The 27,566-nt window shown below is 42.4% G+C and overlaps 1 protein-coding gene and 1 non-coding gene across 2 annotated transcripts in view; one reads left to right on the top strand and one right to left on the bottom strand.

Annotated features, from left to right (window-relative positions):
* The first annotated feature begins 7,691 nt into the window (after positions 1 to 7,691).
* LOC126427318 (death-associated protein kinase 1-like) overlaps positions 7,692 to 27,566 on the top strand; it is a 35,329-nt gene continuing 15,454 nt past the window's right edge. The window contains exon 1 of the mRNA XM_050089627.1: positions 7,692 to 7,746. The gene's annotated coding sequence lies outside the window, so the exon portion shown is untranslated. The remainder of the gene's footprint in view (positions 7,747 to 27,566) is intronic.
* Positions 24,617 to 24,691, bottom strand: Trnas-cga (transfer RNA serine (anticodon CGA)). Its single transcript has one exon. It is a non-coding gene; the product is annotated as a tRNA-Ser (tRNA).

Genomic DNA, 27,566 nt, shown 5'->3' with positions numbered 1-27,566 from the left:
GGCCCTTTGCTGTTCCTTAATTATGTGAACGATTTGGGAGACAATCTGAGCAGCCGTCTTTGGTTGTTTGCAGATGACGCTGTCGTTTATCGACTAATAAAGTAATCAGAAGATCAAAACAAAATGCAAAACGTTTTAGAAAAAATATCTGAAAGGTGTGAAAAGTGGCAGTTGACCCTAAATAACGATAAGTGTGAGGTCATCCACATGAGAGATAAAAGGAACTCGTTAAACTTGGGTTGCACGGTAAATCAGTCTAATCCTAAAACCGTAAAGTCAACCAAATACCTAGCTATTGCAGTTACGTACAACTTAAATTGGAAAGAACACATAGAAAGTGTTCTGCGAAAGGCTAACGAAAGGCTGCGTTTTATTGGCAGAACACTTAGAAAATGCAACAGACCTACTAAGGAGACTGCCTACACTACGCTTGTCCATCCTCTTTTACAATACTGCTGCGCGGTATGAGATCCTTACCAGGTGGGACTGACAGAGTACATCGAAAAAGTTCAAAGAAAGGCAGCACGTTTTGAATTATCGCGAAATATGGGAGTGAGTGACACAGAAATGATACAGGATTTGGTCTGGAAATCATTAAAAGATGGGCGTTTTTCGTTCTTCTCACGAAATTCCAATCATCAACTTTCTCCTCCGAATGCGAAAATATTTTGTTGACACTGACCTACATAGGGCGGAACGATCAGCACGATAAAATAAGGGAAATCAGAGCTCGTACGGAAAGATATAGGTGTTCATTCTTTCCGCACGCTATACGAGATTGGAATAATAGAGAATTGTGAAGGAGGTTCGATGAACCCTCTGCGAGGCACTTAAATGTGATTTGCAGAGTATCCATGTAGATGTAGATGTAGATGTAGAAAAGTGCACAAAATGGTCACGGAGGACTGGCTATTGAAAGTCCGTGAAATTGCTCACGCTTGCCAGATGTCATCTGAAAGGGTACATCACATTTTAACTGAAGAATTAGAAATGAAAAAATATCTGCAAGATGGGTGCGGCGGCTCTTGACGCTGAGTCAAAAACGCACGAGAATGGACATATTGGAACAATGTTTGGCCCGTTTTAGAAGAAACGAACAAGATTTTTAGCGCCGTTCTATGACCACAGACAAAACATCCGTCAAAGCAGTGGAAACATGCTGATTCTCTGCCACCAAAGAAAGCAAAGACAATTCCTTCGGCAGGAAAGGTTATGGCATCCGTGTTCTGGGATGCGAAGGAGATTCTGTTTGTAGATAACCTCCCCACTGTGCAAACAATTACTGTAGAATACTATGGTAACCTCCTGGTCAAACTGCAACAAAAGCTACGCCAAAAAAGGCCAGTTTTAGGAAGGAAGGAAATCATCTTCCATCAAGACAATGCACGCCCTCTCACATGTGCCGTCGCAATGGCAAAATCACACGAACTAATTCACCTGATATGCTTCCGTCAGACTTCCATCTCTTCCGAAAACTGAAAATTTGTCTCAGTGGACGAAGATTCACTTCAAACGAAGAACTGTTAGCCAGAGTTGACAACTATTGTGCAGGCCTGGAAGAAACTTATTTTCGAGATGTGATCAAGACAATGGAACATCGTAGGACCAAGTGCATTAATCTACAAGGAGACTACACTGAAAAATAAAAAAAAGTTTCAGTGATGAAAGTACTTTTTCCTATTCCGTTCCGAGAATTTTTTCAACCACCCTCCTATAACAGAATACTGGCTTGCTCATCTACATTCAACTAGATGTTAGTTTCAGTGCAAAATGGGCAGCATTGTGCTGTTACGGTAAAGTTTGTACATTATTTTAGTACCGCTGTTACCGGCTCAAGTCGCGGTGGTCTAGCGGTTCTAGGCGCTCAGTCCGGAACCGCGCGACTGCTACAGTCGCAGGTTCGAATCCTGCCTCGGGCAAGGATGTGTGTGATGTCCTTAGGTTAGTTAGGTTTAAGTAGTTCTAAGTTCTAGGGGACTGATGACCACAGATGTTAAGTCCCATAGTGCTCGGAGCCATTTGAACCATTTTGAACCGGCTCAAGTAAACATCCTCTCCTTCGTTTTCATTTTCATTGTCATCCACGAGAGCAATAGTTTCACGTGAAGATACAGCTGTCTCCTCGTTTACTGTTGAAGCGAATGAACTGCAGCCTGTGATATCCGAATCTGTGTCAGAAAAAGAGCGTAACGAATAGCGTCATAAAATATCTTCTACACAGCAAAATTGCTTCAGAAAAACTTACAGAGCAGTGCACAAAAAATTGTTGCTTCAGGAGTTCCACGTTCCATTACAGCCTGAGGAAATTACCGCCTGCTGTTTTACGCATTTCAGCCTTGAAGAGTTTCGCCGCCGTTTCTGCTCTAGTTTACGTATCATATACATAATTAGACCTCGTCATGCGAGAATGCTTTGTTGATCCCTTTCTTAACTTTTTCGTAACACAATTTCAGGCTCTTCCAGTCACGATTTGCCGCGATGTTACGAGAATTAAAGTCAACAGCAACTTCTCTCCATACCTTTCTCTTTTTTGGCCGCAGTGACTTTAATCTGAGTTTTCTTCTTTTTCCAGTTGTATCTTTGTACTGGTCTAACACAATTTCCGGCAGCAAATCATGCATGTACACTCCTGGAAATTGAAATAAGAACACCGTGAATTCATTGTCCCAGGAAGGGGAAACTTTATTGACACATTCCTGGGGTCAGATACATCACATGATCACACTGACAGAACCACAGGCACATAGACACAGGCAACAGAGCATGCACAATGTCGGCACTAGTACAGTGTATATCGCGCCTTTCGCAGCAATGCAGGCTGCTATTCTCCCATGGAGACGATCGTAGAGATGCTGGATGTAGTCCTGTGGAACGGCTTGCCATGCCATTTCCACCTGGCGCCTCAGTTGGACCAGCGTTCGTGCTGGACGTGCAGACCGCGTGAGACGACGCTTCATCCAGTCCCAAACATGCTCAATGGGGGACAGATCCGGAGATCTTGCTGGCCAGGGTAGTTGACTTACACCTTCTAGAGCACGTTGGGTGGCACGGGATACATGCGGACGTGCATTGTCCTGTTGGAACAGCAAGTTCCCTTGCCGGTCTAGGAATGGTAGAACGATGGGTTCGATGACGGTTTGGATGTACCGTGCGCTATTCAGTGTCCCCTCGACGATCACCAGTGGTGTACGGCCAGTGTAGGAGATGCTCCCCACACCATGATGCCGGGTGTTGGCCCTGTGTGCCTCGGTCGTATGCAGTCCTGATTGTGGCGCTCACCTGCACGGCGCCAAACACGCATACGACCATCATTGGCACCAAGGCAGAAGCGACTCTCATCGCTGAAGACGACACGTCTCCATTCGTCCCTCCATTCACGCCTGTCGCGACACCACTGGAGGCGGGCTGCACGATGTTGGGGCGTGAGCGGAAGACGGCCTAACGGTGTGCGGGACCGTAGCCCAGCTTCATGGAGACGGTTGCGAATGGTCCTCGCCGATACCCCAGGAGCAACAGTGTCCCTAATTTGCTGGGAAGTGGCGGTGCGGTCCCCTACGGCACTGCATAGGATCCTACGGTCTTGGCGTGCATCCGTGCGTCGCCGCGGTCCGGTCCCAGGTCGACGGGCACGTGCACCTTCCGCCGACCACTGGCGGCAACATCGATGTACTGTGGAGACCTCACGCCCCACGTGTTGAGCAATTCGGCGGTACGTCCACCCGGCCTCCCGCATGCCCACTATACGCCCTCGCTCAAAGTCCGTCAACTGCACATACGGTTCACGTCCACGCTGTCGCGGCATGCTACCAGTGTTAAAGACTGCGATGGAGCTCCGTATGCCGCGGCAAACTGGCTGACACTGACGGCGGCGGTGCACAAATACTGCGCAGCTAGCGCCATTCGACGGCCAACACCGCGGTTCCTGGTGTGTCCGCTGTGCCGTGTGTGTGATCATTGCTTGTACAGCCCTCTCGCAGTGTCCGGAGCAAGTATGGTGGGTCTGACACACCGGTGTCAATGTGTTCTTTTTTCCATTTCCAGGAGTGTATTTAGGAAAAGTTTGAGGATCTCTTCCTTTTCCTTTTGCTTGTCTCCACGGTTATAGCTCGACATCTTCTGTGTATCTAGGATGTACGATAAATACAGGGTGTTTCAAAAAGAATATACATATTACAAAGTATTATTTTGTCCAAACTATCTATTGCTGCGTCTCGGCTCGGCTATTGGAGAAACGAATACGTAATCTAGTTTTTATTAATAGCCACTAGATGTCAGTTGTCTTCTGTTTTTCGTCGTAACCGACATATGTTTAAAATGGCTACTCTGCAGCAGGAATCATATTATGTTCTCGAGTTTGCGCGACGTGCAGTTCCGTGATTACAGTGCAAAGACGTTTCAGCTTGAGGTACCAAATTGATGTATCCGAATGGGCGGAACATTCGCAGGTGTTATCGACAGTTTCTAGATACAGGATTTGTATGTAGAGGAAACAGTCCTGGCCACCGTCATGTTCCCGAAGAAAAAGTTACACGAATTCAAACTAATTTCCAGAGTAATCCTTCAAAATCAACTCGTCGTGCCAGTCGGGAGTTACAACTGCCTACAAGAACAATATGGCGTGTTTTGAAACGTCGGTTTGTTATGTCGCCGTACAAGTTATAGCCGTTGCAAGCTTTGCGTCCTGATGACAAACCCAACAGTGTGACATTGTGTAAACGAGATTCTTTATGCTGTTGACAATGATAACACTTTCGCACAACGTACCGTGTTCAATAATGAAACATTTTTGATGGTGTTAGTGGTCAGGTAAACAAGCACAATGTTCGAATTTGGGGCCTACAGAGCCCACATGCTGCCATTCAACATGTACGAGATTCGCCAAAAGTCAATGTGTCTTGTGCAATATCCCGAGCATCTGTTTACGGCCCATTCTATTCCATATGAACTTTCCAGCACGTCCTCATACAATGAAGACTTGCGTAGGATATGCAAACTTTTAGGGTAAAAGCTTTCTCAGAGATCGAAGTTACGAATTTATAATCCAAATAAATAATATACCCCTGAGTCTTATGTCAGTGCTAGTGGCTTGCGATACTGGTGGGTTTAGTGTTGGTTTTAATAGATAACTGTTACTTATTTGACATGAGCACTTTAGTGCATATGTTTTATTATCTCTCTATCCAATGTGAGTGTACATAACTGTAACTTATTTTTAAACTGGAAAAGAATATGCATTATCCACAGTTAACGGTCAGCAGTATGTCGCTATGTTACAAAATTGCTTGCATTCGAGGCTGCACGAAGACAACTTCATTTTCCAACGAGAGAGGGCACCCCGTCACTGGAGTCGTCAAGTTCGTGGATATCTGAATGAGACTCTACCGAACCGTTGGATTGGTCGTCAAAGAGCTGGCGAGTTAGCATGTGTCACCTGGTCTCCAAGGTCACCAGATTTGACACCCTCTGACTTCTTCCTGTGGGGTTTCGTTCAAGACAAAGTTTATGTATGAAGAGTCCCACAGAATCTGGAAGAGTTGAAGAACCGGATTCGTACTGCTATAACATCAGTGACAAACGACATACCCGAGTGTGGAAGGAATTTGAGTATCAATACAATATTGTTCATGTCGCTGATGGAGGGCATATTGAACATCTTTGATCTGAACTTCAAAGGTTCATATTCGTATGTCTTAAGGTTTACTAAATATATGCATTCGAAATACGTATATTACGAGGGCAGTTCAATAAGTAATGCAACACATTTTTTTTCTCGGCCAATTTTGGTTGAAAAAACCGTAAATTTCTGGTGGAATATTTTCAAACATTCCCGCTTCGTCTCGTATAGTTTCATTGACTTCCGACAGGTGGCAGCGCTGTACGGAGCTGTTAAAATGGCGTCTGTAACGGATGTGCGTTGCAAACAACGGGCAGTGATCGAGTTTCTTTTGGCGGAAAACCAGGGCATCTCAGATATTCATAGGCGCTTGCAGAATGTCTACGGTGATCTGGCAGAGGACAAATGCACGGTGAGTCGTTGGGCAAAGCGTGTGTCATCATTGCCGCAAGGTCAAGCAAGACTGTCTGATCTCCCGCGTGCGGGCCGGCCGTGCACAGCTGTGACTCCTGCAATGGCGGAGCGTGCGAACACACTCGTTCGAGATGATCGACGGATCACCATCAAACAACTCAGTGCTCAACTTGACATCGCTCTTGGTAGTGCTGTCACAATTATTCACCAGTTGGGATATTCAAAGGTTTGTTCCCGCTGGGTACCTCGTTGTCTAACTGAACACCATAAAGAGCAAAGGAGAACCATCTGTGGGGAATTGCTTGCTCGTCATGTGGCTGAGGGTGACAATTTCTTGTCAAAGATTGTTACAGGCGATGAAACATGGGTTCATCACTTCGAACCTGAAACAAAACGGCAATCAATGGAGTGGCGCCAAACCCACTCCCCTACCAAGAAAAAGTTTAAAGCCATACCCTCAGCCGGTAAAGTCATGGTTACATTCTGGGGCGCTGAAGGTGTTATTCTGTTCGATGTCCTTCCCCATGGTCAAACGATCAACTCTGAAGTGTATTGTGCTACTCTTCAGAAATTGAAGAAACGACTTCAGCGTGTTCGTAGGCACAAAAATCAAAACGAACTTCTCCTTCTTCATGACAACGCAAGACCTCACACAAGTCTTCGCACTCGAGAGGAGCTCACAAAACTTCAGTGGACTGTTCTTCCTCCTGCACCCTACAGCCCCGATCTCGCACCGTCGGATTTCCATATGTTTGGCCCAATGAAGGACGCAATCCGTGGGACGCACTACGCGGATGATGAAGAAGTTGTTGATGCAGTACGACGTTGGCTCCGACATCGACCAGTGGAATGGTACCGTGCACGCATACATGCCCTCATTTCAAGGTGGCTTAAGGCCGTAGCATTGAATGGAGATTACGTTGAAAAATAATGTTGTGTTGCTAAAAGATTGGGGAATAACTTGGTGTATTTCAATGCTGAATAAAACAACCCCTGTTTCAGAAAAAAAATGTGTTGCATTACTTATTGAACTGCCCTCGTATTTTTGAAACTCCCTGTATATGCGGTCGCAGCGCAATAATGAAATATTCAAACATGTGTGAAATCTTATGCGACTTAACTGCTAAGGTCATAAGTCCCTAAGCTTACGCACTACTTAACCCAAATTATCCTAAGGACAAACACACACACCCATGTCCGAGGGAGGCCTCGAATCTCCGCCGGGACCAGCCGCACAATCCATGACTGTAGCGCCTCAGACCGCTTGGCTAATCCCGCGTGGCAGCGCAATAATCGTCTCGATAGGCGACTTGAGCCGTGTTGCAAAGCGTGTTACGTGCTAGCTTAGATGACACCTGAACCTGCTGCGGTAGATCCAGGTATAGCGTTTACACTGTACAGCAGAGTCCAGATGATGTTTCAGTTTCTCCATCTTTCGTCAGACTCGATCCCCAGCTGGCGCCGCTTACACAGTGCGGCCGAAGAGCAGCCGCGCCGCGCCGCGCCGCGCCGCACCCCGCCCCTCTACCGCACAGTGCGGTCCCGGCCGTCGGCCTGCTGCAGTGGGGAGAGCTGGCAATGCCGCCCCGTGACGTCAGCGCCGGCTGCCGCTGCGGCTCTCTGCTGTGTGCGCCGCTCACCCGCCTCAGTCTTGACAGAGAAGGCAGGCGGGCGGCAGCCGGGGCGCAGTGGCGTCCGCTGGAACACCCGAGAGAGAGGTAAGGCGACCAGCTGCACTCTGCTGGAATGTCCAAGAGGCGCGCTGTTCGGAGCGCGTTTATCTGGTTATGTGTTTCGCTAACTACTAGTGTCTGTGTGGCTGTTGTTCCATTAAGGCTAGTTTACGCTACGGCATTGCGCTGCGATTTCATAATACATGACAGAAGACACGGCGACACCGGTGTTCACGTCTGTAGCTCGTGTTCTAGTGGCTAGCGTTGCTACCTCTGCATCACGGGGTCCTAGGTTCGATTACCGGCTGGGTTGGAAATTTTCTCCGCTCGGGGCCGGGTGTTCGTATCGTCCTCATCATTTCATGATCATTTATGAAAATGGCGAGATCGGACTGAGTAAAGATTGGCAATTTGTATGGGCGCCGATAACCGCGAATTTTAGCGACCCACAAACCAAACATGATAACCAACCAGTGTTCACATAAGTTTCATAGTTTTGTGAGTGCCGTAGTCGTGTCGAAACTGAAAGTTTAGGCAGCTGCACGAGTTGTGGCGTAGTTAATTAATGCGTCTTTGCGTGAAATCACTGCATGAGAAAAGAAATAAGAAGCGTGTTTGGGTCTGTGAGTGAATAAAAAAAAAAGGCGTCAGCTCTCCGTTGCTCAGCGATCTTGCAGAGGGAAACTGTAATGCAAAACCCTTAAAGCTATCATAGAATGCTACCAGAATAGGTTATGTTTCCCCTAAATAGTCAGTACTGCAGTGACGAAGGAAACATATTGTAGTGAGTGAAGCAATCTCGCCAGAAGTGAAATTACAAATCACATTGTATAGGGTCCAGAACTCTCGTGCTGCTAGAAGGTTCAGATGTAATAGGTGGTGACGTGTTTGCATTAACACAACATTTAACTAAGCCTTTCTCGGCACATGCTTCACTGGGTTTCCAAGAAAGCATGTAGCTCACTGTGTTGTGAGCAATGCATTAGGAATTCGGGTTCCCACTTTCGCGTACATGAAAAACCAATACCACTGCGACTAGAAACAGTTGACAAAATTGTCAGTGCTGGATACGGTGGTTCGTCAGAGAAAAGCAGCTCCTCAACAGTGTGCACCACCACAGCTAGCAGACAAGGAGCGTCTCGATAACTGAGTTAGGAACAAGGAGAGACATAAACGAAATGCTACAATAATCATGGCAACATTGCAAAGTTCCATTACATATCTGAATGAACACTGCTGTGCTTTTTAAATAAATAAATAATAACGATTTAAGTAACTTTTCCTCCTTTTAAGTCTCCGTTAAAAAAAAAAAATCAGCCAGCTTGAACCAAGGGGGTTTAGTTTCGTAGAAGTGAACTGTTCCACAGCCAGATGTTTGCCATGACTGAATTTCTCTTAATTCTTTTGTGTATGCACTCCTAATCGAATGAACTCTGCTTTACAGCTCAGACGCTTTCAACCTATTCATGCTCAAATCGCATATGACGGTCTCACGCACAAAATGGCTGCTTGTTGTTTTAGTAAACACCATTTAATCCCACAAACACCTATGCCCAGCATAGGTATCCAATAAACGAACCATTTCCTCCCTTCCTCAGTACATCAATTTGACACCCTATCGCCACACCAAACTGCCACACTCTCGCCACTACATGCCAAGTTGGCAGAAGCCGAAAATATTTTGTTTCACCAACGATTTGCTCAAACGATTGCTGCGCATGCGCAGTGGGCGGTAGTGAATTTGCATACAACCCGGTGTCGATGTGTAAATTAGGCTTTAACCAAGAGACTGTAGCACCACTTCGAGCAAAAGAAAGGGGACTTTACTGTGGTAGATTTACATCTGTAGCCTTTGATAATTTATTGATGGACATTTGTCACCCGTTATCGCATATTTAATCGCAGAAAAACGTGAGTGAGAACAACGTTGTGAACTGAAAACGGCGTCTGATTCAGGTGGCTAGTGTTCCGATGTGTCAGGTGTCTCGTCCTGCGAAATTGTAGTGCCAGCCGTGCCTCAGTGTGACCCCGTGCGCATAGGACGCTGGTTCGTTGTCAGGACACCACTGTTACTCGCAGACAATTAGTAATAGTAATGGAACATCACATAAGCTAAGTTTGTTATTTCAGCTGTAAAAGTGCATAGCTGAGCTGGATTTTGTAAGTATCTTATAATAATGAGTAATGGGCTGCATGTAATGTGTATGCACATTCTAGTTACATATTAGAATTGAACACACTTACCTGATTCTCTTGTTTCGATACTTGGTACCCGAAGATGATCAGATGGTGGACCTAAATCGATTAGTCCCAATAAAAACGGGAATACAACTGAGTATCTGACAATGCAAAGCTTAAAATTCGTTACATACTTTGTCTTCGAAAATTTTTAATCCAAATTCGTTGTCTTCGCTGGTTGTCAGCCAATCGCTACATATAACATTGCCTCTGCCGGCGAAACGACACTTTCTCTTTATTTCAATACTTTTAAAATTCTTTAGTATCTACGTTGTGAAGGAATGACCTGTGGCATTACTCAATATGTTGGTTAAGTTGAGAGGCGAAAATTACGTTGGGAGTTCGCGATTTCACAATACGTTTGTGTAATGTTTGTGCATTATGAAAGAGCCTTCTATGTACTGTGTTACTTAAGTGTTCAATTGATCATTTTCCATGATGTGTCGTGATGGTGGGGAACGAGTCATTGCACGCTTACATCACAAATTAATTTCTATAAGATTAAATTCTGAAGATTTCATAGTCTATTTACTTTTTAAAAAGATAAAATATACGGACACCAGTTGGTAATTCCTACCTACCTCCTTTTACGCATTACGGTAATAGAAATTCTTCTACGGAGTAGGACTTGTATGGACAAACTTTATCAGTTTGTTATCAAATTTTACTTCGCTATCTGACGTTTCTTGTGACTGCGTAAGGGATCAATTGTTTTTGTTACAGCACTGTGCACCAACCTTAATGTGGGGTAGTAATGTTGTTTTTGCTTTTGGTATTGTAATTATGTTGGTCATTGTTCCTTTTGAATTATAGTGGATCATTTACAACAAAGATGAGTTACCAAGACCATTATTCTGCAGGAAGTCATTGAATGAAAATGTGCAAAACATATAAACTTATTGGTTCTTGTCCTGGCAAAAGCTGCAATGATTCTAAGTGAAGATGTGGCTGAACTAAGTTTTGGGAGTTCCAAAGTGTTTTTTCCCAATTTAAGTTCTCATCAGTACAGAATTTTGAAATTTCCTCCCTTTATATTTTCTCACCATGTTACTCATCCTTGCTGTACTACCTGTAGATGTGCGAAGCTGAATATCTTCTGTCGCTTGCAGAAAACCAGCCGTTAATAATTTTGAGGATTTCGTATACCATTTCTTTTGTTTCCGTATGTGGGCTTGGACTGATTACGATACTAGTGTCATCTGTAAAAAGAGCCAATTCTAGATGTTTTATCTTCGATGGTCGATCATTTACATGTATTAGTAATAGTAGTGGTATAAGACTGAACCCATAAGTGATTTCTTCCCAGTCAGAATTATGTCCCTGGACTATATTGCTTGAGTTACTAAGTACAGCTTTGTACATTCTTTTGCTCTGGTATATTATCCATTGGTTGCCTTTACCATCAGTCCCATAAGACTTAAATTTATCTAGGAGAATACTGTGATCCACGCAGTCAAATTCCATAGAAGGATCGCAGAAAATACCAATTGGCGCTGTTTTATTATTTAATCCTTGTAAAATCTAGTGAGTGAACGCGTAAATGGCTTTCTCAGTAAAGGAGCCCTGTTGAAACCCACACTGTGATTTGATTAGGATACTATTGTTACTAAGGTGGGATAATATCTTAGAATACATCATCTTCTCAAAAATTTTGGAGAATTTCAGCCATGAAACAGGTTGGTAGCTACTGACGTCTGTCTTTTTATCCTCCGCCAACATAGGTTTTACAACTGCACATTTCAGTGGCTCGAAGAAATGGCCTGGAGTTGGTGATGCATTACATATTTCATATAAGACTGCGTTTATTAAATGGGAAAAAATTTTAGTATTCTGTTGGAAATACCATGACAATCAAGAGATTTTATTTTTGAGACAATGTGTAATTTTATTGATTTCAGAAGGCGAAGTTTGGATACATTCATATGACTGAATTTTTTCGAAGCTACGTTTTCGAGTTACTGCTGTGATTTTGGTCTTTAACTGTCTGTCCCTACCCGTTTCTGTTATATATAAGATATTAAATGCATTTGCTACCTGTGACTCATCAGTTATAGCCCTTCCATTCAGTTAAATAGTGATGTCTTTTATGGCTTGTTATCCTGTCTCTCACTTCACTAAATTCCATTTAGTCTTGGGTCTGGTGTCAGGAATACTAAATTCTAACATTATGTACATGTTCTTTGATTTTTTAATAACCTTACTTAGTCATTTTAAGTATCTTCAGAGTGTACAACTATTCAGGATTCCTACTTGTTCTTGCAAAAAGATAAATTTCCCTTTCCTTTCAAAAGATACTTTGATCGCTGTAGTGATCCTTGGTTTTTTACATGGATGTTTAGTATCCCTTCTGATTAGCTTGTGCAGAGAGCTGTTTTCAAATGATATGAATTTATCATGGAATACATAAAATTTTTTTATTAGCATTTGGTTCGCTATAAATTACATCCTGTGCCATCTCCTGTAAGCTATTCCTAAAGGAATTTGCCCTCTAGTCACTAATTACTCTAAGTGATTTCCACAGAGGAGTATCCATCCACGCTTGTCACGCCTGGCAACACAGATTGCACGCTTAAAAATAGAATTATATCACTTACCACACTTTTCCCTACACGAATTTTTGTTGCTTATGAGCAGCAAGAACTAGGCCTACAGGTTAGCGCTTCAGCTGTGTGATATAACGTGAAACGTTATTACCGCTTGCAACAATAATTAAGCAGTCGCTGAACTGCAGTATTCGCTAAATTATCTTAATCAGAATAAAATGTGACTTCATTGTACGCAAACTGCACGTAAACAACCAACTAGTGCGAAAGATTCTATATCAAACAAATTAAGATTTACGCCACTTTTGGGAAATACGAACATAACAGTGAACGGACATGCTCAAATTAAATTGTTGTAAAGAGAAATACAACAATTAAGCTGGATTCTCGGATTTAATTGTGTCAAAACGTAAACAAGTACGCGGTTACACCCCGACCTTACGATCTTTTCGCCTTATCTGGACACAGTCACATGGCTCTGTGACGCAGAATGTTACGTTGTGTGATTTGCTGATGTAAGTAAACGGATGAGGCGGCATTCCAAGTTTATAAACCTTGCAGCGCTTACCAGGCTCTTGCTGTACTGAAATCTGCGTGATAGGAAAGCGTGACGTCTCGTAACGCAGCTCATGTTAGGTCCACCTGAATGGCGTCGGTTTACGTGTGGCGTGTTGTGCAGGCAAGTTGTTGCAGTCGTGATTCTGCGTTTGTCGTATATTTCGTTGCAAAACATCGAATGTTAGTGGACACGACGCTATCGGTTACGAAGTTGTGCCCTCGACGCTAAAATGTCGCGATGAAAGTGCAGCATAAATTTGTGTGTCCCCTTTACCGACGATAGAAACATCTTGAGCCCAAAACGCCACATTCATTTCCATTGTGAGAACTGTAAGAACTTACTTGGATCCTGTTATTAGTTTCCATTAGACGACTGAAATCTGTCGGAATTATAAAATTGATAGAGGTATTTGTTAAGTACATTTGAGCAGATTGTGCTTAGCCAAATACTAATCTTACGAGAAGTCAGCAGTACTAGTGATGTAAAGTCATGGTTCTTGAAACACGGGCAGCCTCTGACATCCCGTTTCCCGACACTAGCGTAAGGAAACGTAGAACACTGACTTATCTTGAAGGCATCCTTAACGTGGTGTATCAGTTAAACTGCACATTGTCGTAATATGTAAGTGCGAATGCAAAAGTATGAAATATGGCATAATAGCTTCGCAAGCACACGGACCAGCGTCCAGTGAGTCCAAGAAGTACTCAATCTAGCTGTATATTTTTAAAAAAGTAAGGTTATGGAATGTGAAAAGAAGCGAATACAAAATCTGAAGAGCCAATGCTGCGGAAAGAACAGTACCTCAATAAATGTAAATGCCGTGTGGCTAGGCCCTCCCGTCGGGTAGATCGGTCACCTGGGGCAAGTCTTTAGAGTTGACGCCACGTCGGCGACTTGCGTGTGGACGGGGATGAAATGATGATGATTAGGACAACACAACACCCAGTGCATGTGCGGAGAAAATCTCCGACCCAGCAGGGAATCGAACCCAGGAGGGAGGATGTGGAATGTGGGGTCAGCACACCCCACTCCCGGTCGTAAGATGACATTCTTGACCGAAGCCCCTACTATTCGGTCGAGTAGCTCCTCAGTTGGCATCACGAGGCTGAGTGCACCCCAAAAAATGGCAACAGTGCATGGCGGCCCGGATGGTCACCCATCCAAGTGCCGACCACGCCTGACAGCGCTTAACTTCGGTGATGTCACGGGAACCGGTGTATCGGATAAATTAGGCACGCTGATTTTAAAATTTTGATTTCCCTCGCGGTAAACCTGACACCTTCATCGATCAGTGAGCAAAGGTGGTTTCTCAATGTTTTGGTATGCAGAAGCGATCTGTTACCATTTCATCCGTCGATGTAGGTCTGCCGATTACCTTAGCAGTGTTTATGCAGGTGTGAAACGTTCTCTTTGTGTCACGCTCATGTCGCTTCCCTCGGGGTTGCGACACTTGCCCAGAGCGACACACTGGCTGGCTCTCCACAGCAACAGGCGCACAGGCTGACGCGTCCAGCGGCTCTGCATGGATCTGGCCCACGCTCACAAGAGCAGCGGCCAGCCGCGTGTCGCTTCAGGGTGGCCCGTTATCACGTCCCGTGGTGAATTTTAGTTTTAGGTCTGTTGTATTACTGAGAACTGACAGTAAGATTCAGCGTAATGAGAACTGACAATGAAATTCAATGTCTTTTTTAACATTTTGAAGAGGCAAAGAATGGGGGGAAGGGAATTAAGAAACATATTTCTTAAAAGTGTTGCAGCCTTATGACGACTGCTGTTTTAGAACGAAATTTAAATACACAAAAGTATATTACGTCAGTATAAGACATTATGGATACTAATGCTCCAAACTAGCTGCAATAAGGTATGTCATTTAATATTTTTCACGACAGGTCTGTTTCAGCTTATTGCCGCTATCAAGTGACCCGCGAAATAACATCAGTAAGAGTAACTGTACATAAACTGTGGCTGATTCGCGTTTTCATTAGCACTGGTACTTACATCTAGTTGGAAGTGACGACTATATTGCATATATAGTAGTCTTTGTCATGTCTCATAAAGTGTAATAGATCTTGTTCTTACGAAACGTAAAAATAAGTTTGTCAGATATTTTGACAATTCAGCTTTGACAGTTCTTTACTATGTGTTTACAAAGTAAATAACAGCTTACCGGAGATTGTTACCAATCGGTGTACTTATTTTCCTTTAAAGTTTATCTATGGTCCATGTACATTTTGTTTAACATTTGACTGTCTTTTCGTGTTCTGTTTTGTCAGTTTTCTAGACAGTATTTCTGCTTAAAATCTGCGTTCAGTTAGAATTTCGTGTGGATACTTCCGTGTAAGAATATAAATTTTCATTTCTTAGAGAATGTTCATACTATTTTGTGCAATATTTCTAACTGTTTCAATTAGCTCCACTTCGTGGTGTTGAGTTTTCAGGTGTAAACTGAACCGTGATGGATCACTGTTACCGCTTCTAGTGTGTTCTCTAAATCTGATATTAATTTCGTGCCGTTTGACCAATATAGAAATCGTTGGAATCGTCAGTTAATTTTGTATATTCCAGAAATGGTATGTTCTGAGATTTTGGTTGCACTTGAACGAAATTTCGTGGTAACATTGTTGTTTGTATGCAAAGCCAGTTCTATGTTAGTGGATTTAAACAGTGCATTTATCTTTATTTGATATTCATCGTAAGTAAATTGTAAGTATGTAGTTCTATTTTTTGCTGAGGTTCCTTTGGTAAGATTTATGTTATATATCGTGGTAGGTTTCGGTTGTGTTTGTTCGTTAGTGTATCTGGGTCAAAATTATTTTTGTAGGGTATGTGACCGTGTTTTCAGTTCCTTTTATATAGCTGGTTTGTCTAGAAGTAAATTACATTAATCGTGCAGTGGAAAAGGGCATGCTTTCCTGTTTCGGTATGCCAAGACTTAGAATTTATTACAAAATCAATGGTGGTTGGCTTTCTGTATATGTCAAATGTGTGTCGGTTGTTGTCTTGGCTAATTTTTAGGTCAAGATAATTGGCTAAATAGTCTATTTCCAATTCCACAGTAAATTTGGTATTGGGATGGAGGATGTTCATTTATGGATAATATTTTCTGTATTGTTTCCATCAATCAACATTAGTGCGTTATAAACATATCTATAATAGTAAATGATCTTGTTAAGTACTAGCCACTGTTAGTGGAAAAGTTTTCTTCTAATGTGTTGAGAAAAATGTTCACAATTGTGCCAGCTACACAATTTCCCACAGCTACTTCTATGCTTGCGTGTAGATGTTTCCATTTTATTCAGAATAATTTTTTTCACAAAGTCGTTTTAAGGAGATGTATGATTTCATGAGTTTCTACAGTAGTTTTCCTCTGCTGTAATAGATTTTGCTTCATAATTCGTATTGTTTCCTGTACTGGTATCTTGGTATATAGATTTGCAAAGTAAAAAGGGATAAATTTCACATTGGGTGAAATCTGCATGTCTTTTATTGCTTTTGCAAAAGTACGTGAATTTTTTTTTGGTATATTTCTTTTTATATGCATACAGTCCTGTTAGTAGTTCAGTTTTTTCTTATCAAATATATTGGGCTATTTATCAAATTGACAGTCGAGCAGGTATGAGTGGAATTTATGTATCTTCAGTTGAGCAAATAACGTTAGTGTGCGTGGATTCATTAAAATACGTGATTTCTTTTCGTGTTCCGTTAATATTGGATTACAATTTTTAGTACTTTTCTTTAGTAATGCTGTTTATTTGTTGGTTTATTTGGTAGTTCTGTGTTGTTGTTAGCTTCAAAAAATGTCAAAACCTTGTGGTCATTGAGGTTCATTATAACTGTAAAACTTCCTTTATCAGATTTTACTGCAGTTGCATCGTTTACTTGCTATAACACAAAAATTCCTTCACACATACTCGTAATAGCCACTACAAAATCAGCAATTGATATGGCAAGCGTGTCAATTAGAAAGAGAAATGAACAAACAAAAAATGGCTCTAAGCACTATGGGACTTAAGATCTGGGGTCATCAGTCCCCTAGACTTTGAACTACTTAAACCTAACTAACCTAAGGACATCACACACTTCCATGCCCGTGGCAGGATTCGAACCTGCGACCGTAGCAGTAGCGCGGTTCTGGACTGAAGCAAATGAACTAACAGTTAATATAGGAAAAACTGTGGAAAAGGAATTAAAGTGAAAATCCAAAAGCAAAGCAACACATTACCCTCAACGCCATAAATCAAAAATTACAAGCAAAAGATGCGCTACGTAACATCATCTGATCGTCCCATTTTGCGGCGAGCGAGCGCCTAGCCGCATCCTCAACACGTCTTCTGCAGTCGACGACATGTGTTACTGGAAATTAGCTTTAGCAAGTGTGGAAAGGCTGCAAAACTGCGACCAGTCGCTTTTTTATGATTTTGTTCTCACCAGTTTCATGCAGGTTTGCTCGTTTTCTAACAGAGGGAGGAGGTATGAATTTCATTCCATGCCATTTGCTAAAGTTTGCACTGTAAAGAATTTTTATTCGGTGTCCGCCCATGCAGATTTTGATTCAAAAGACCCTCTCAAGGCGAGTGCTGCGATTATTGCCTAGAAAAGGCTCGGTCTTTGAGATAGTGTTGTCAGTCTTCTTTAGGGAATATTTTACAAATTTCAAGAGACATATAGCAGACTTTGTGTCGTTTCGAGAGGACGCCAGGAGGGGGTAGTCTTTATTTACAGTATTTACAAGATAGCAAACAACTAAGCTGCCTTCCAACAGTTACAATTGTTTTCAATGGTTCTGACGTTTTCTTCGTGAAGCAAATTCTGTGCGTAGCCCACCCAAGTCAGAAATGGTTTAAGTTTACACAAGTCTGGAGTTTCTTTGGCCTTTGTAACCGACTCGCCATTCTTCATTGCTGACGCCCTTCTTTCTTCTTTTCCCATCAAAATTTAGGTGGCCGTGGTATTCTGCATCTTGTGGAAGATTTTTCACCCATGAGTAAACATCAGGATGAGCTTCAGATGCTAATGTATTTATTCCTCTTTTCCGTCCTTTCGAGACGCTATTAGTGCGATGGCGCCTTCCACTGCAGCTCTCCATCTCCCTTGTCAAATGTTCGTTATCGAGTCACTGGTCCACAGAATAGTTATAACACTCCTGAAGCTTTCAGTTTTCCTGCATTCTGTCCTAAATACACAACCAACCTTCATTCAACATTTTCAGAGGATTTCCTAGGTAGTTAAATATTGAAGCCACTGATGGTATTACAGTGAGTCGCCTGGTAATCTAACTCCTTCCTTATCGGAGACAGAGGAATAAATTTCAGTACTGCTACGTTCACAAGGACGCCATCAGAATCCAAAGCCAGCAAAATGTCCACATGTCGCCTTCTTCTATGAGGTACCGTTCGGCATTTCTTCATCGTTCGGCACTGACGTGTCACAAAGCTTCCAGTACGTTTGAAAGCTTAAATGTCGTGTCAGATCCATTACCTCTGCTCCCGATCAGTTCTGTTGGGTTCAGATTGCAGCGTTAAGGTGACAACTGCAAAACTGCAGCATTGTTATAGTGCGCTCGACGCCGTGAAAACTATTGTTTGCCATTTTTCTACCAGGTTCACCACATCTCTCCTACAAAGCAATGGGCACATTCAGAGTACTTGACTTTTCATATTCCTCGAAAAGTTTTAATTGTGTAATGTATTCTTAACTTCAACAATATTTAACAATCTTATTTAAAATATCGACAACTAAGAATGTGTGTTTCCAAAGAAAACTAGAATTTTTCATGCCATATGTAATTGGAAACTAGACATGCACTTTTTTTGAAAAAATTATTAAGTATGAACTAATTACCACACATGTCATGAATTTCATATTAAAGTGATTTAGGTTTTCAAACCGAACAAAAAAAAAACCCTAAATTACGATTTTCGATTCGCCGACCTTAAGTACACGTAACCATCAATCTATCGATTACATAATGCGTATAGACACCATCTTATTTTTATTAAATAGTGTTCCTCGAGAAACGTCAGAGCTGGTTTTCCTGTGTAAGCTCGTGAAAAACATTATGAACAACTTGTTTCTCGACACTGACGGTGTTGCATGCGTGTTTCACTACGAAGCAGGAAACAGTCATCCATCTTCACGATACGTATAAAGAGCGAGACAATAAGAGAACAAGTGGCGTCTGTGGAAATTGTGAGAGAACACGGTCTCTGAATTAAAATTATGTAGTTAAAGTGTGATTAAGATAAGCTTTGATGGCTGTTAATACATAAGAATGTCTTAGTTTCATTGACAGTGAGGTAGTAATAAGATGTATAATTCGTAGGTTGGACCCACTTCAAAGAACGGGACAGCGCCAGTGTGAGAGAGCTACGGCTGCTGACTGATCGTCCAGCTTGTGTTTGTTTACACCAGGTTTACTCTTATGGTGAACAAAGTATACCTGGCATAAAATAGAAAGAAATTCTTGTCGTATGTAAACTATGCTAGCGGCAAGACACAATCAGTACCTTCTCTGGCCCATAGCAATGTAAATGCTACAAAAGACAGTGCTGCCAAATCAGTCATTAAACACAGCCTTCCGAAATTCCTTACCCAAAGAAGACGAAGTAAATATACCAGAATTCGACCCAAGAACAGCTGCCAACATGAGCAATGTTGAAGTGAATATCGTCGGAGTAATGAAACAACTTAAATCACTTAACAAGAACAAGTCTTCTGGTCCAGACCGTACACCAATCATTTTCCTTTCAGAGTGTAAAGAGCCCCATACTTCATTATATACAACCGTTCACTCGACGAAAGATCCGTACCCAAAGACTGGAAAGCTGCACAGCTAATATCAATATTCAAGAAAGGTAGTAGGAGTAATTCGCTAAATTACAGGCCAGTGTCATTAACGTCGATATGCAGTAGGATTTTAGAACATATATTGTGTTAGAACATTGTGAATCACTTCCAAAGCGAAGGTCTATTGACACACAGTCAACACGGATTTAGAAAACAATCGTTCTTGTGAAACATAACTAGCTCTTTACTCAGACGAAATGCTGAGTCCTATTGACAAAGGATTTCTAATTGATTCCGTATTTCTGGATTTACGGAAGGCTTTTGTCAGTGTACCACACAAGTGGCTTGTAGTGCAATTGCGTTCTTATGGAATATAGTCTCACTTATGTGACCGGATTCGTGATTTACTGTTAGAGGAGTCACGGTTCTTAGTAGTTGAAGGAAAGTCAAAGAGTGAAACAGAAGTGATTTATGGCTTTCCCCAGGGAGTGTCATAGGCCCTTACGTATATAAACGATTTAGGGGACAATCTGAGCAGCCGTCTTAGGTTGTTTGCAGATGTCGCTGTCGTTTATCGACTAATAAAGTTGTCAGAAGATCAAAACAAATTGTAAAACGATTTAGGAAAGATATTTGTATGGTGCGGAAATTGACATTTGGCCTAAATAACGAAAAGTCTGAGGTCATCCACATAAGTGCTAAAAGGAATCCGTTGAACTTCGGTTACACAATAAGTCAGTCAAATCTAAAGGCTGTCAATTCAACTAAATACCTAGGAATTACAATTGCGAACAACTTAAATTGGAAGAAACACACATAAAATAAAGTGGGCAAGGCTAACCAAAGACAGCGTTTTATTGGCGGAACACTAAGAAAATGTAATAGATCTACCAAAGAGACTGCCCACACTACGTTTGTTGGTGGTATTTTAGAATAATGCTGCGCTGTGTAGGATCCTTACTAGATAGGAATGACGGAGTACATCGAGAAAGTTAAAAGGAGGACAGCATGTTTTGTATTAGCGCGAAAAAGGGGAGAGAGTGTCATAGAAATGATACAGAATTTGAGGTGAACATTATTAAAAAAAAGTTTTTCGTTGCTGCGGAATATTCTCACGAAATTTCACACCAACTTTCTCCTCCGAATGCGGAAATATTTTATTGACGCTGACGTACATAAGAGAAACGATCATCACAATAAAATAAGGGAATTCAGAGCTCGCACGAAAATATGTAAGTGTTCGTTTTTCTGCGCGCTGTACGAAATTGGAATAATAGATAATAATCGTGAAGATTGTTCGATGAACCCTCTGCAACGCACTTAAATGTGATTTGCAGAGTATCCATGTAGATGTATATATGGCGGGTGTCAGTGGTGGATACAGAAAAACCTCAAGGAGGAGAGATAAAGATAACTTGAGCTACCTTTACTTTTACTGTAGTAAAAATGTCACATCCAAAATTTAAGTTTTATTTAAAATGATTATACACATATACAAGACAGTGCCATCTTATGATATAAAAAAGTTTAAATTGTCGTTCTCTTTCTGAAATAATGAATTCTATGCACCTATTCTTCCGGGCAAATTGGTTAATTACATCGTCCGTACTTATAACGCTACGTATTGATGGTTCTCCGTACAAGAAAACAGTAGAACATTCCCAACTTTTCTCGACAAATGCCAGACAGAATAACGTATCAAGATCACTAGAATGGCCGCGACTTTTCTCGTAGGTATGTGTTAGCTACCTATGTGCCAGAGAGAAACATATGAAATACGATGACGCGAACTTGCGTGCTACATGGGAAAGTACAAGAAATCAATAACTCGATTCAGAGTCGACTGTCGAAAGAAACGAACGAATAGCGTACGGGGTGACTGGCGGTGGCGGTGCGGGTGGCAATACGGTCGGGCGTGTGGGGGGAGGGTTGAAGGGGGTAGGGGGAGCGCGCGCCCCGTACATACATCCGCTGTCCAACACGAAAACCGAGCGAGGTGGCGCAGTGGTTAGCACACTGGACTCGCATTCGGGAGGATGACGGTTCAATCCCGTCTCCGGCCATACTGATTTAGGTTTTCCGTGATTTCCCTAAATCGCTTGAGGCAAATGCCGGGATGGTTCCCTTGAAAGGGCACGGCCGATTTCTTTCCCCATCCTTCCCTCACCCGAGCTTGCGCTCCGTCTCTAATGACCTCGTTGTCGACGGGACGTTAAACACTAATCTCCTCCCTCCTCCAACACGAAAGCGAAAATGATTTTCAAAACCCTCACAGAACCAGCCATCACCTACGGTTCCGAAATCTGGTCAATGCCTGCAGACACCAATATCGCAAAAGTACAGAGACTTCAAAACAAATACTTCAGAACTGCTACTGATGCTAGCCGATATGAATCAAAGACATATATACAGCTCACAGTATACAAAAACTTCCAGAAATCATCCAAAAGAAGTCCATTAAATTCTTCCACCAAACCTCAGACTCCAACCACCTACTCATCAGGAATCTGGGACAAAATCCACCCGACCCTAGAACCAAATTCCCCATCGTGACAAACATACAATAACGACGTTTTCATCCCATCATTTCGTTACCATCATCATCAGAAAAAAGGCAGGGATCACACCAGATCCGTTCCTTTGAACACAGGGGTTCATTACCCATCAGACCACCTCGTCGTCTCTCCCACTTCTGTTGGTGTAACTTCAGAGTTACGTCGTTTGTGATATGGGGACGTGCTTTTCCGTGAAGCAGCAACGCCCTCCTCCCCCTCCGCCCCCTCCCCCACCCCTTGTCTAACAGTGGTCGTTTTCAACAGACGTGCCGCCCAATACATATTCCTCATTCTCCGGTGGATGTGTGCTGTTGTTTGGCCTTCGGCAGCCAAGAACAGAATAACAGCACGTCGGTCCCCTGTCGAGTCGTTTGGCAACATCGACATAGTCCACGTTTTCGCATTTACCGAACGCACGCCGGAGAGACAGGAATGCCACACTGATGATGCCTTGCCTACGTGTTGGTGCTTATTTACTACTCACGTGTATCGGAGTCGCGCTCCGTTGCATACACGTAGCAGCAATGCGAATGGTAGCTTTTTGGTCACCCACTGTTTACGTGGAACTGTTGGAAATCGAGGTAGTGCACAGTGAGTCTGCGGCGCTTGTTCACCATGATTAGTATTGGATGTTTAACTAGACCCTAAATTGAATTTGTGTTACCTGCTTTTTCCGACACAAGTATAAAACCTTCTCTACTGGGACTGCAGTGTACAAAATCTAAAAATGGCGTTTTCCTACAACTGCACTAATTAGCTGCCAGATGTTTTGACTCTTGTTCATTACACTGATTCACAACGGGCTCGTTTCGGCAGAATTGCCATTTTCAAGTGTTCCTCTTCAGATAATTGTTGTACTATACGCACGTCTTCGTACTTTCCACCTAGCATTACAGTAGATTGTGCTTACGTCTATGTAGGATGTTATTGTTGTGCTGTATGAGGGTCTATGTATTATCTACCTAATATTATGTCCCTAATGTAAGTTACAGCGAGTTTTCTGTGTGGTAACATGTCGTTATTATGAACCACATATCTTCTTTGGCTACTGCACTTTAAATAATTTTACATAGTATTTATTGACAGTTGTGATGGTTAACGTTCACAGAGTAGATTACATAGCGTAAATTCAGAGGTGGTGTTTCAGTTTCAGTGATTGTGAATTTGTCATTATGCATAGAGGTAAAAATAAAGGGAGTTGTCATGGCGTTCAAAACGTAAAGACGACGTCAGCATCGAGTGGGGTAGGCGCAGTGGTTACAACACTGGAGTCGCCTTCGGGAGGACGCTGGTTCAAACTCACGTCCTGCCATCACGATTCAGGTTTTCCGTGATTTCCCTAAATCGCTTAAGGCAAATGCCGATACGGTTTCTTCGGAAGGGCACGACCATTTCCCCCTCTCCATCGTTTCCTCACCTCAGCTTTTGTTCCGTCTCTAATGGTCGCGTTGTCGACGTGACGTTACACAATCATGTCCTCTTCCTCCGACGTCCGCCATCTTAATTGCAAGAAAAAAACTGCGAAAGTTGTCTGATGAAAAATGCCAGATGGCGTCGTTTATGGATGTACTACTCATTCTGATCACGTGAAGAAATGTATAGAACGGATTGCCTAGAAGAAAGCAAATGGATATTGAACGAATGAAATGATAGCTGTCTGCTGTAATATGCTTTGTTGGTTCAAATTTTACGAAACGGAAGAGTCTTCTAGTAGTCCGCATACATTGCTTTAGTAATCTAATTTTTTTTTTTTTTTTTTTTAGATTTCAAACATTCGTAACTTTTTGCTCTCATAAAAGTTCCCTGCTTTCCACTTACGTAGTTCATTTCAAGTTGCTATTCCTGCTTGTTCAGACTTTGAATCTGAGTTGTGTATTTTTCGTTATCTGTAAATCACTCTTAGAACAGTCGCTCTAAATCTGTCACACTCAACATGACAGTTCTGGCGCACACAAAACTTACACTGTGGTTTGTTACAAAAATCCGTCTGTTTCTTTCGTACGACACAGGGTTTCGAGGATTTTTCTCTGAATATAATAGGCATAACTCTTGAATATTAAGTTCTTCAGGGAAATATCAGGTGAGTTGTGCGTAACATAGGAGGCCATTTGATTGAATTCGGCCGTTAATCTATACCTTTCCATCAGCGGAACATTCTGAAAGGATCCAGAATGAGATTTTCACTCTGCAGCGGAGTGTGCGCTGATATGAAACTTCCCGGCAGATTAAAACTGTGTGTCCGACCGAGACTCGAACTCGGGACCTTTGCCTTTCGCGGGCAAGTGCTCTACCAACTGAGCTACCGAAACACGACTCACGCCCGGTGCTTAGAGCTTTACTTCTGCCAGTACCTCGTCTCCTATCTTCCAAACTTTACAGAAGCCCTCCTGCGAACCTTGCAGAACTAGCACTCCTGAAAGAAAGGGTATTGCGGAGACATGGCTTAGCCACAACCTGGAGTATGTTTCCAGTTTTAATTTGCCAGGAAGTTTCATATCAGCGCACACTCCGCTGCAGAGTGAAAATCTCATTCTGGAAACATCCCCCAGGCTGTGGCTAAGCCATGTCTCCACAATATCCTTTCTTTCAGGAGTGCTAGTTCTGCAAGGTTCGCAGGAGAGCTTCTGTAAAGTTTGGAAGGTAGGAGACGAGGTACTGGCGGAAGTAAAGCTGTGAGTACCGGGCGTGAGTCGTGCTTGGGTAGCTCAGTTGGTAGAGCACTTGCCCGCGAAAGGCAAAGGTCTCGAGTTCGAGTCTCGGTCGGGCACACAGTTTTAATCTGCCAGGAAGTTTCATTCTAAAAGGATATCAGTCGTAAATAATTACAGTCGTAGCTGTAACGTGACTCGAGGTCCATGATCATTTTGAAGAACCAGAAATACGCCTCAGCACTTGGTTTCCCTGCATTCCGCACAGGACCGGAACGTTCTTCATCCTCCTGCGTTTCTGTCGCTTTCATTTAACTTCACTTGTCTGTGCTTTGTTACTAAACAACGTAACAATTCGAACTCGGTTCTCACTGTGTGAGTGACGGTCAAGTATTGTTACGCCAGTAGCACGGAGCTGCAGCACACAATACGAACCACAGAGGGCGGAGGTCGTTCTTCTCCGGCATCGAATGGACCAACATCGTTCTTCTCAAGTACATCAAAGCTTCGACGCGGATTTTCAGTTGACTTGATCGATTTCACGAAAAACTTTGGCATATTGCAGTATTTCCATTCCTTTCTGAGACGACATCAAGAATAAAGTTTAAGATTTTGATGGACCTCGATCGTTATCTCCGTGCGTCCTTCGTATATACGTAGCATCCCTTATCATGCATACTTACGTTCATGACTGTCTCTGTATGTTGCACGAAATTCGATCTCCTGTATGATTAGGATTGCTCTATCTAGTTGGGACTCGTCGGCACACTCTTCATATAGGGCACTAGAAATGAAGCAAGAAATTCATTTATTATAATTATTTTTATTTACAACACGTTTACAAGTAATTTGTTGCGGAGAAGTAATTGGTACACCACATATTTCTGAAGATGTCACCTCTTTCAGCAAATATTTTTTCCCTTTACGTATTTACTAAACACCATGCAAGTCAGCTTGTAGTTAAACTGTCACTGTAAGATTGATTCCACAGTCCCTGTCAGCAGTCGACTTCTTTCGTCAGTGCACTTGGTCGACGTCAGCCAAAATGCTCTTTCCACAGTGGCATTGTGTGCGGGAATAGAACAAAAATATTCGCAAGATTCTAGTAGTCGGCATTTGTGTTTAGGATTTTGGGTTTCCTTAAGAATGTAAATCCACCTTTCTTCCACGGAGTGTTTACACTTGAGTCCCCTGAGTTTCGAAGAGCTCTTCGGACCTCTCTCTCATATGTTATTACCGAAAACAATTGTCGCCTCAAATATTCGCATAATTTTTATTTAGGTACATAGCAGCGTTTTCAGTCGTCAAGCAATCTGTGATTTGAGATGGCGTCGTCCAATCAAATATCTGATCTTTATGAAGATAACTACCCCATTTCTGTCACTAATCAAATGTTATGGTACAGAAAGCCATTGAGTCTAGTTCTAATTATGAAATCAAATTATTTCTTGGTTAGAGTTCTCATTCTTTAATTTCTTCAAATACATGTTTGTTTGCATGCCGGTAAAATTGGCTGTGTTCCTTTCATTTAGATACCTTTAAGTGTAAATTAATATATTTCTTACTTCAATTATCGAGACATTACTCTTCTCGTTTTTTATATATTTCTCAAACAGAACCAAGTTTGACTGTAGTAACGTGAAATAAATTTCGCGCATGGGATTACTGAAAAAATCAAATTATTTTAAGTGGCTTCTTTGGCGTCAAAAAATTGTCCAAAGGTTAAGAATTCTCTCAACTGCGGGCATTAACAAGAGCCATCTTGCTTTTCAATGAGATAGAAGAGTTTCATGATATACATCAACGTATAAGCAGAACTTTCTCAACTTGTCCTCCCAGAGGGTTTTGAAACACAATTGCGTATTTTCACGACGGTTGTTTCAATTTCTAGAGTTAAGACTGCAGCGGCGCTTGATACTAGTACTGTGGAGAATACGGGCAGGCCATCCAGTTCCCTCTACATTGTTTCCTAGGCGCCCCTTAATTTGGTGAAACACATTCCGCTGACCGCGTCGAAGAAGGTCTCCTGAAGTCATTGGTATTGCCTCAACTAAAGCGATTAATTTATCTGATGGAATTTGCAGTTGTCTTAAAGGATCTAAAGAAAACTTTGCAATTGTCTCCGATGTTTCGTTATTATGTGACTCAAACTTGAACAGCTATTTTTGGATTCCGTCACTTTCAGCTAAGTAGTAGTCAACTGAAGGAAACACCTTTCCGGCCTCCTGGTTCGATGCGTCGGTTCCAGTGTTCCAAAATGAAACTGTTTGCTAATGTTTTGTGCGGTCAGACACGGAGTGTGGTGCGATAATATTTTTAACAATCGCTATAGCTTTGGTTCTGGCTGTAGACTGCTTTGCTGCGACTTTGTAGTCGGGATACATTGAGGCATTCACTTTTACGTCACAGTCAAGGACTGACGATGCGTGACAACTTCGTAAGCTGCTGTTAGTTTTGCAGCAGCAACGAGTAATTCTTTCTGGGTGTCTTCTTTCATCATGAATGTAGCCATGGGCTTTGATGTTGATGCTACCGC

Source organism: Schistocerca serialis, chromosome 11, assembly GCF_023864345.2.
Source record: "Schistocerca serialis cubense isolate TAMUIC-IGC-003099 chromosome 11, iqSchSeri2.2, whole genome shotgun sequence".
Lineage (NCBI taxonomy): Eukaryota > Metazoa > Arthropoda > Insecta > Orthoptera > Acrididae > Schistocerca > Schistocerca serialis.
This window is presented reverse-complemented; position numbering and strand designations above follow the sequence as displayed.